Source organism: Echinops telfairi, unplaced genomic scaffold (genome assembly GCF_000313985.2).
Source record: "Echinops telfairi isolate 266 unplaced genomic scaffold, ASM31398v2 ScPeMD7_23;HRSCAF=83, whole genome shotgun sequence".
Classification (NCBI taxonomy): domain Eukaryota; kingdom Metazoa; phylum Chordata; class Mammalia; order Afrosoricida; family Tenrecidae; genus Echinops; species Echinops telfairi.
This window is the reverse complement of record NW_022103920.1, coordinates 25821283-25832831: the sequence shown is the minus strand read 5'-3', so window position 1 is coordinate 25832831 and position 11549 is coordinate 25821283.

Genomic DNA, 11549 nt, shown 5'->3' with positions numbered 1-11549 from the left:
TAAGGAATATAAAGCAAACTTGAAGGAGGTTATGGAATTAAAGCCTAAATCCTGAACACCTCATTTGCAGAAGGCTACTGATGACAGTGAAAGCCCCAAACCTATCAGCAGGGTCTCCCTGCAGATTAAGCCTCATGTGAATCTCCCTTGCCTAAGGACCAGGGGCAGAGGATACTGTAGGGCGGAGTATTGCCATTGCAGTTAGTTTAAAATGTGACACATTGTCATTGATCTCCTTCTTGCTCTAATGTATAATTTTTGCCATTTTAATATTTCCCACTTTGTTTTCTATTGAGATTTTTTTCTGTTTTAGTCTGTCATTGTTCTTGGGTCACTTGTGTTTTGTTTTGGTTTTCTAAGCTTTCCTGCATAGGAAACCCAGGATAGATAAACTGATAGCCACAACTGGATGAATTGTTTCAGTGGGCATAGCAGGGTGGGAAATTGACAGCGAACAGCTGAGAGTATAAGTGGGAAGAAATCATCTGGAATGGAAAGTGAGGATGGTTGCACAACTCATAAATGTGAAATGAACGGTATGTGAAATGAAAGCACGGTGAATTTATCAGTTACAATAAAACAATTAATTGAAAAATGAGCTTCTGCCTTGATTAGGGCCCTTTGGTAATTCTTACTGAGAGGTGGAAGAAAATATTGGAATCACTTAAATTGATCTCTACTGTTTGACAAGAGTGATTCTAGTAAATGTGAAGGGTGAGCAGAGGAAGGAGCTGCTTCAGAAGTGGATTGTGATGTTGTTGTTGGGTACCATCAAGTCGCCTCCCACCCAGAGCAGCACTCTGCACAACAGGAGAAAATACTGCCCGGTCCCTGCATCATCCTCATATCGCTCCGATGTCCAAGCCTATCGGTGCAACCTCTGTCAAATCCATCTCATCTAGGGCTTTCCCTTCTCTGCTGCATTGCTGCTTTATCAAAATGATGTCCTTCTCCAGAGACTGGTCTCTTCTGACAACACATTGAAAGTGTGTAAGAAGAAGTCTGGCCATCCAATACAGATCAGTGTGTCCTGTTAGCAGTCCATGGTACTTTCAATATTCAGCACCACAATTCAAATCCATCAATTATTCTATAATCTTCCTTATTCAATGTCCAACTTTCACAAGCATTTGATGCAATAGGAAATATGAAGGTTTGGGTTAAGCACATTTTAGGGCTGAAAATAACACCCTTACTCTTCAATACTCTATTGATGTCTTGTGCAGTAGGTTTACCTAAGAAAATATGCCTTTTGTTCGCTTGACTGCTGCTTCCATAAACATTGATTGTGGATCCAAGCAAGATAAAATTCTTGATAACGTCAACCTTTTCTCCATTTATATGATGCTACCCTTTGGTTCAGTTATGAGGACTTTGGCCTTTACATTGGGTTGTAATTCACACCAAAGGCTAAGTAAGTGCTTTAAGTCTTCCTAATTTTCAGTGAGCAAGGTTGTTTCATCTGCATATCACAGATTGTTAATAAGCCTTCCTCCAACCCTGTTGTCCCACATTGAACAAATATGGTGAGAGTGTGGTAAGAGGGTACAACCCTGTCACACACCTTTCCTGATTTACAACCATGCAGTATTGCCTTGTTCCCTTCGCACAACTCCCTATTGATCCATGTACAAGTTCCACATGAATACAATGCAGAGTTCTGGAATTCCCATCTTCTCTCAAGGTTATCCATAATTTCTCATGATACACACAGCAGATTACCTTTTCATAGTCAATAAACACAAGTAAACATCTTTCTGGCATCCTCTACTTCCATCCAACATTAGCAATGATATCCCTTATTCCATGTCCTCTTCTGAATCAGGCCTGCACCTTCTGAGGTACCCTGTCAATGTACTGCTGCGACCCGGTTGGATGATCTTCAGTAGATTTCACTGGCCTGTGATATCAATGATATCATTCTAAATTTGAGCATTCCGTTGAGTCACCTTTCTTTGGAATGGGTACAAAGATGGATCTCTTCCAGTCCATTGACCATGGAGCTGTCCTCCGTATTTCCTGGCATAGATGAGTGAGTGCTTCCAGCGTTTCAGCAGCTTCTTGATTCATTTCCCTTTGAATTCCATCAATTCCCAGAGCCCTGTTTTTAACTAATGTTTTCTAGTGCAGTTTGACCCCCTTCCTTCAACACCATTAGTTCTTGCTCATATGCTACCTCCTGAAATGGTGGAAAATCAATGAGCTCTTTTTGGTACAGCGACTCTTTGTATTCTTTCCATTTTCTTTGGACCGTTCATGCACCGTTCAATATTTTGCCCAGAGAATCTTTCAATATTGCAACTGGCAGCTTAATGTTTTCCCCTTCAGTTCGTTCAGTTGAAGATGCACAGATCATGTTCTTACTGTTTGGGTTTCTAATTCCAGGTCTTTGCTCATTTTATTAGAGTATCTTTACCTTGTCTTCTCAGGCTGTCCTTTGAAAATTTCTCTTGTGATAGTGCGATTTTGTCACAAAGAGCAAAGGACTTTATTCCAGGGTATCTTTAGGAAGACCCAATTATCTAATCATTTGAATGGAAGTCCTGGTGTCAAAGTGGGTTTGACATTGGGCTGCTAATTGCAAGGTCAGCAATATAAGATCAACAGTTTGGAACCAGGAGAAAGTTCAAGTTTTCCATTCCTGTAACTAGCTGCAGTCTCAGAAACCAAATGAGGCAGCTCCATTCTGCCCTGTAGGGTCACTATGTCTTGGAATTTACTCAATGGCAATAAGTTATAGTTTTAACCATTTCACACAGTCTTTAAACACCATGGTCCTTTGTTAGTGTTAATGAAAAGTTCAATTTGAGCAAAGTTTGAAAGGCAGAAGCAAAGCAGTTAGGAAGAATCTGAAGAAAAAAGACACTGTTCTCTCATGGTAATTATGATTAATACCGACACTCCCAGACATCCAACTGGTCCTTATTCTCTCCTGCTCCATACCCAGTTGTTCTGACTCATTGCTAGTTAATATTTCCAAATGAGAGCAGCTACAAATGGTAACTTTATGACGTTATAGATTCTTATAGCTTCACCATCAGCATCCCCTCATGGTCCACCCTGACAACTGGATATATCTGTCCTCTCAGAGAGCCGGCAAGCTCCAACTTGTCTGTACAGTACATGCTAATGTCCCTGCAGAGCCCCATAGTGATTTTATAATGATTCTCCAAATATCACTTACTGACCCTTGTTTTCCCAGCTATCCTCACATATGATTCAGGTTAATTATTATAATATTTACATTGTTCCTACTTCCTGATTGAACCTTGGCTCATTAAGGTATTGTTTAGGACCTTCATGATCTTATCACTCCTTATGTTCAGACATGATCTTTATTCAGTCACACAGGCATGCTTCCAAGACATTGAAAATTCAGTTCTGGTCTACTTTAATAAGGCCAAAGCCGCCATAAAGTGAGCCACATACACGTATTTTGTTTCCCAGTGTACATAAAAGTGATGTGTGCACTCTATTGCAATCCACTAAATGCACAATGCAATCAGGGGGGAAAGTTGTAAATATTGAGAATTATCAAAATATGACAGAGATCCACAATGTAAGTATATGCTATTAGAGAAATGGCACTGATAGCGATGTGCTTAATGTGGAGTTACCACCAACCTTCAATTCGTAAAAACAAAATGTGTTAGTCTGGGTATATCAGAGAAAAACGTCTGCAGAAACTCATATGTATAAGAGAGAGTTTTATATAAAGGGTAAGTTTATATCAAGAAAGCATCCCAACCAGTGCTGTCCAAGCCTATAAGTCCAACATTAACCCATGTGTCCAACACCAATCCATAAAGTCCTCCTCCATGTCACAAAACACACACTATGACGCTCACTGCAGGAGGAAATCCAAGTCAGTGAACGTGTAAGCATCTCAGCACTGGCAGGGGTCTCCACAAGGCTGCTCTAGCACCCAGGGCTGCATCAGGGGTAAGCCCATGTGGCTTTTCCTTGGGGATGTCTTGCAAGAAGTGAACCTTGCAAGCTGAAGCAGGAACTGGGTAAGGCAGCTGCACCCTGGTCTGACCATCACAAAGCAAGAGACCCACGAATTCAAAAGGTGAGGTTCACTGAGCCATTTATCTTTCTGCCCTTTAGTTAATCCCACATGTGTTTATCGGCCAGGTTGGCACAATAAACTTTTACTATCTCACAAAACAAAACGAAAACCCCTCGGTATCTATGAAGCAAACTAAAATGAGGCATGCCTGTGTTAAATCGCTTTGTGGTGCTCTTCATGTTCGACCTCTGATTTCCATAATGCTTTTCTTACTGCTATCAGATCAAGAACATATGTCCCTTCCATGTCGATGTTTATGTTTATATTTTGCTTCTGCTCCATGAAGTCTAGGAATAAGTTGATTTGTTATCTAATATTGCCTCAACTCTTTTGTGAAGAACATTTTTTAGCTGTGATTTTTTTCAAATTATATTTAACCCACTGTTTCTCAGGATTTTATCCAGGCCTCACTTATATTTAATCTTGCATATCTGCAGAGTTAGACATTCAACATTCATTCATCCTTACTGAATTGGATGCAGTGTCTTCTCTGGAATGTGGCTATTTCCAAGGGCGTGACCATATTTTGAGGAGTTCAGATACTTTGGTAAAGTTGGTCCCACCTATGACTGATCTCCTCTACTCAATTATTAATGTTTTAGTGGGGCACATTATGTACACTCGTAAACACCTTGTGAATTAATGAAATATTCACAATGCATACCAATACATATGCCTTGTATAGCTTAGTTCCAACACCATGATAAAAGCTAGACAATTAACTTTCAGAAGAAGACTAAAAGCACTGGGAAATTGCCGCTGATTCAAACTTCTTAAATGTTTTATTTCCTTTTCCCTAAGGTAACAACTACTCAGAAATTAAAATTATCCAGCTGTCAGGTTCTGAGCTAATCTGTGGCTAGCACATATTCATCTTAATAGAAGAGTTTTGTTAAAAAATGGATGATGTTGTTTTCACACATTACTGGTAAACATTTATGATGCCTTATTTCCTTCGCCTTCTTTTGGTAACAGATGTTGTAAATTGACCTTTGTTAACTGCTTCACCAGGTGTGATTTTCTGAGAGTGCTGCTCAGATTCTGTGCTTTGGCTCAATGGCTTCATACATTTTTATTATACCTGTTTTGACAAAAACCATGCCCTTGATTATAGATAAACTGACATGAGACTAAAACAGATTTGGTGGTAATTAAGTCAGAGAAGCAGAAAACCATTTGAGGACAATGAGATATGGACAGAGCGAGAGGAAATAAAGATCCTTTACATCATAGAGGAATCTTCTGCGTGCAAGCCAGATGCTTTGAATAAGCTATATTTTGGTTGTCCAAGCACATTTTCCAATATGCTTACCTTGTTATGACTCGTCTCCTCTTATATGCATATATATGTGAAATTATAAATAGGATTTAATGTTTGTAAATATTTGAGGAGGATTCCTTTACATTCCCATAGAGGTCTAATGCCTAGGGAGCAGCGAGGGTAGTGTGAACGATCTGTAAACCCAAGCACTCATTAGCAATATTCGTCGACTGGAGAGAACATTTCACATGCATATATGAATTCATCAAAGTATACAATTGATTGTTCTAACTGATAATATGCTGATTAAAATATGACTGTAATAATTATACCTTTCCTAACGTATGTTGTCAATATGCAATTGTTAATAGTAGAATTATTTTGTTTAAAACCAAGTCTATTCAAAATTGTGTTCTTATCATCAAATAGGTGGTAAATTACAGCTTTATTGAACTGAAGTACCTGTGCTTTGACTTTTCTAATGCTTATGATCTTCATATCCTATTCCATGTGCAGAATGAGGGTTTTAAAAAAGACATATGTTTAAAAATTTATACTTAAAATCTTAAGCTGTCTTATCCCGTAAAATCAATTTAAAAGAACATTAATATCAACCATCCTCACCAATCCCAAATTAAGACAAAAATCTAATCATTTATAATGTACAGTAGGACCCTGGTATTCAACTGCATCAGCACTCAACATAATCAGACTTCAAGGAGAAATGTCGGGAAATTTTGCACCACAGCTCAAACAAGACTTCGAAACCGGGCCTGACACACCTGATTTTTGTAAATAAAAGCAGCACGTGTTTCAGTTGCTCGGCATTAGTTGGCGTTGTTACTAAGAGTTACTTAAACCTTATACGGCTGTGTTCCAAATATTTTCCTATAATTTTCTTAGGTTTTGTGGCTTTTTTGTACCATTTTTAGATTAAAAAAGCATGGGTCCTGAGAAAGAGTTTTTTTTGAAAAGAATATGATAAGGAACTGGTTAACCATGTTATCGATATTGTTGATGATAATTTAGTAAATTCTTTTATAAAACAGTGAAGGAAACGCCAACAGCAGATCACATTCAACAGATTTTTTTAAAAAAGAAAGCCAGCAGGCCCTAGTGAAAAAAGGCAAAGAAGGGAGGAAAAAGCTCCTGAGAAGCAGCGACCAGTTGATTTTCTGGAAGAGGACTCCCCTGCCCAACAACGACTCTCCCTCCATCCTCATCTCCACGTCCGTGTCCACAGATCCAGATCCTCATCTGTCTCAAGGTACGGGCCATCCTGCAGTTGTTAAAAATGTTTTTAATGTGGGTTTCTTATTTAAATGGTATTATTTAACGCTGAACTTATTTACTTTGAAATCTGTGTAATCTGTATTAAAAGACAAGGTTAGGGTAAAAACTTGGTGGTCAAGAACAGATTAATCCATTTTCATTTATTTCTTATGGTAAAAAAAATTGATTCAGGACTCGACTGCATGACATCTCGATGCTCCTTTTAGAAAGGATTAGCGTTGAGATCCTGGGTTCTACTCTATGTTCTTTGATGCAATGTTAGTCAATGATGAAGCCTAAGAGAAAGATAAAGGTTGAATCTGGGGATCCAAATGAAAAGGAGGCAGGCATTGTATATTTAAAAGACACACCCCCTTTACCATTATTTATTTCATTTTTCAAATCTTTGCTTTATTTCTCAATATCAAAGTTAAGATCAAAATTTATTATTATAACACTCTGTCAAAGTGTAGTGAAAATTCTACAACACTTTATCACCTTTCTTTTATCTTTAGTGTGTCTGGATCCCTGAAATGACAACCTGTCAAAGAGATTCTTTATGGAAAGTTGAATTCCATATAATACAGTTTCCCAATATTTCTGAAAGTGATTATAATATACATAGCCAAAATGAATTTTGATCATTGTATCTCCTAAATATTGTGTATCAATGGACATACTAAAATAGCACCATCATGTTTTTGAGAAAGGAAGACTGTCCTTATGCTAAAAAGTAGAGAAAGGGCACATAGGCTCTTAATGAAACCCTGATCTTGACATTCACTCAGCAAGTAGCCAGACCTCTATCTATAAAGATAAATCAAGTCCCTCAAGTGTGATCCATGTCCTCTCCTTATCTGCATTGAAATTCTCATCGGTTTCAATCCTTGGAATTCTCAACACAGAAACTTCTGTTATCAAGCCCCAGTAAGGCTTACCTGTGGGTTGCGACCCCTTTGTGAGTTGAACGACCCTTTTACAGGGGTCGCCCAATTCATAACAGTAGCAAAATTACAGTTATGAAATAGAAACGAAGATAATTTTATGGTTGGGGGTCACTACAACATGAGGAACTGTATTAAAGGGTCACTGCATCAGGAAGGTTGAGAACCACTGCCGTAAGAGAATATAATTGCACTAATCTCTTCTTTTAAAGCAAACTCTGAAGCGCTTAGGTAGCCAGTGTTATCCGTGAACAAGCGACTTGCCGCACTTTTTTTCTGTTTCCGTCCTTCTCTGATCAAGCAATGGCCATGGAGAATTCTCACAATGACACTTTTACCCTGTTATTATTGGGACCTCAAACTTAGGCGACCTCCACTGGGGTCTTTATTCCCCGACTTACTCTGCCTAGAATGCTCCACGATGTAACAAGATATGTGATTTTCCAAGTGTCTACCAAGGGGCTAAATAACATAAACTACTAATTAAAAGCAAATCAAAACCAAACAAATAAAAAATTCTTCCTGTGGGATGGGTCTTGTAAAACAGAAAATAGGAAGTGGAGGGGAAATAAGAGTTGCAATGGAGTCATGCAGCTAAATCTGTCCTCCGTCTTCCCCTCTGGGCACAGTTCCAAGTGCAATTACTGCGAGCACAATTTTCAGGTGAGGAGTGAGCAGCGCTGCGGAGCGGGCTGCTCTTCTCCTCGAGGTGCATGGCTCATTGTGAAGAACAGCCAGGCTGCTAATGATTGGCGTTATGTTATGCTGTCACTTGCCCTTTTTCCGTGCCCACAAGTCTCCCAAACAATTTAACTTCCCAGTGATTCCACCTCCTAAATAAAGTATTACCATTTTAGCCTTGCCTCAATTTCTGCCTTCTGGAGAGCCAGCGTCAGACCGATGAGATTGTTGCTCTGAGCGTTTAAGGGAGCAATACCCAGAGGCTGCTATCGATGCATGCTTGTTATGAACGCTGGTTCTTGGACAGCCTGGTATGAATACTAATTGGGATGACCACTAAACCAAAGAAAATAACGTAGTGTATCTGCCTGGAGCTCCCTCTACTGAATGCATATGCTATCGCTGGAAGCTGCCTCTGACTCGTACTGACTCACGGGTAACAGAACAGAACACTACCCTGTTCTGGTCAAGCCCGACACCGGGATGGTTGAGCCATTGTTGCAGCCTCTGGGTAAAGGCATCTTCTGGGGGGTCTTGTTTTTCACTGCAGTTCTACTTGACCGAGCGCGATGTCCAGGAACTGGTCTCTCTGGATCAACTCTCCAAAGCCCTCGAAACAAACGTCTTCTAATCCTCTTTTCTAAGGAACCCTCTGGCTCTGCTTCCTCCAGGACAGATTTGTTGGCTCTTCTGGAAGCCAGTGATTCCTTCAATATTCCTTAGCAACCCCATCCTTCAAATGCAGCCATTTGTCTGTGGCATTCCTCTCCATTGGCCAGGCTTAGAATACATGTAGGTCATTGAAAATACCATGGCTGAGCTAGTGCACCTCAATCCAAAGAAAGTTATCTATTCTCTTTAATGCTTACATATTAACAGTAGTTTTCAAAGTTTAATTTTAATACAGTTAGCTCAAAATCAAGGAATTAAACTGAACACAGGAATTCTGACATTTAAGTGAAATGAGGTGGTGGTGTTGCTTACCAAAATGGGGGTTAGTTTTTGCTCCTATAATATTTTGCCCTTAGAATATGAGCATTACATTATAGTTGTCGATTTCAGAGCATTAAATTCCATGGTATTGTTAGATGCCATTGATTTACCTCTGACTTACAGCAACCCGATGCACAACAGAACGAAACACCACCCAGTCCTGCACCATCCTCCCAAGTGCTCTTTGTCGCAGCCCGTTGTTGCAGTCATGGTGCCAATCCTTCTTGTCGGGGGTCGTGCCACTTTTTAAAAAATTGCCCCTCCACTTTACTAAGCACCATATCCTTTGCCAAGGACTGCTCTCTCATGACAACACATCCAAAAGTCACGAGACGGAGTCTGGCTATCCTTAAATCTAAGGAACTTCCTGGCTGTGCTTCCAAGACAAATTTGATTTTTCCTTTAGTAGTCCCTGGTACCTGTAATATTCTTCACTAATACCATATAAAACAAATGTATCAATTCTTCAGACTTCTTTATTCAATGTTCAACTTTCACATGCACATAAGGCAATCGAAAACACTATGGCTCATGTCAGGCAGAACTTAGTTCTCAAAGTAATGTCCTTGCTTTTCAACTTTCTTTTTTTTAAATCATATTATTGGGAGCTCTTACAGATATCATAACATTCCATAGTTCAATCACATCAAACAGTATTGCACACTTGCTACCACAATCAGTCTCAAAACATTTATTTTCTCTTGAACTCCTTGATATCAGCTCCCCTTCGTCCCCTCCCTCCCTCACCCTACCCCCTAAGAACCCTTATTCTCTCCCCCCATTATTACACAATTCAATATATCCATTCACATGCAATTCTGTTACTCAATCTCAATCGAGTGCAATTACACAATCCTCAATGCTATCAGCTCCACCTTCCCACTACACCCCTTTCTTGTACCCTTAGGGAACCATTACCCCTGTTACTGTTTCTGAAGGGTTATTTATCTTAATTTTTGTGTACCAAACAATCATAAATATACACATGGAAATAAACAAATCTAGCATACTTAATGAGGTCAGCTCTATAAAGAGGTCTTGTGCAGCAGATTATCCAATGCAATGAAACCTCCGATCTTTTGATTCCTGCTTCCATGAGCCTTAATTGCCGACCCAAGCAAGAAAAATTCTTACAACTTTAATATTTTCTTCATGCTATCTTTGGTCTAGTTGTGAGGATGTTGGTTTTCTTTACATTGAGTTGTAATCCATACTGAAGGCTTCAATCTGTGATCTTCATCAGCAAGTGCTTCAGGTCCACCTCACTTTCAGCAAGCACGTTTTGTCATCTGCATATCGCAGGTTGTTAATACACCTTCCTCCAATCCTGATGCCACATTTTTCTATATATAAGCCAGCTTCTCTGATTATTTTCTCAGCATTGAATAAGTATGGTGAGAGGATATAACCCTAATGCACACCTTTCCTGATTTAAACCATCTAGTATTCCCTTGTTATGTTCACCCAACTGCCTTTTGATCCATATAAAGCTTTCTCATGTGCACAATTAAGTGTTCTGGGACTCACTTTATTTTCAAGACTACCCATAGTTACTTATGATCTACACAGTCAAAGGTCTTAGTATAGTCAAACAAACATACAAAAGTAACCATCTCTTTTTTAGTATAGTCAAACAAACATACAAAAGTAGCCATCTCTTTGGTGTTCTCTACTTTCAGGTAAGAGCCATCTGATGTCAGCAATGATATCCCTTATTCCATAGCTTCTGAATTCAGCCTGAAACTCCGCATCCATTATAGGATGATCTTCACCAACATTTTAACTGCATGTAATATTACTGATATTGTTCTATAAGTTCTGCATTCTGCTGGGTCACCTTTCTTAAAATATGTTAAACTATGGATCTCTTCCAGTCATTTGACCTGGTAGCCCTCTTCCAAATTTCTTGGCCTAGACCAGTGGTACATTCATACTTCCCCAGCTTGCTGTAACATTTCTCTTTGTATTCCATCAGTTCCTGGCGCCTTGTTTTTCACTCATGTCTCAGGCGCCACCCAGACTTCTTCCTTCAGCACCACCGGCTCTTGATCACATACTAGCTCTTGAAATGGTTGAATGTTGACTGGTCCTTTTTGGTATACCTCTAGGTATTCTTTCCATTTTCTTTTGATGTTTCCTGCATCATTCAAAATTTGTACATAGCATCTTTCGATATTCAGACTTGAGGCTTGAATTTTTTCCCTGGTTTCTTTCAGTTTATGATATGCTGTGTTGCTTTTCATTTTTGTTTCTAATGCTAGACCTCTGCATATTTCACTATAATATTTTACTTTGTCTTTGAAGTTTTCTGTTAAACGTTTTTTTT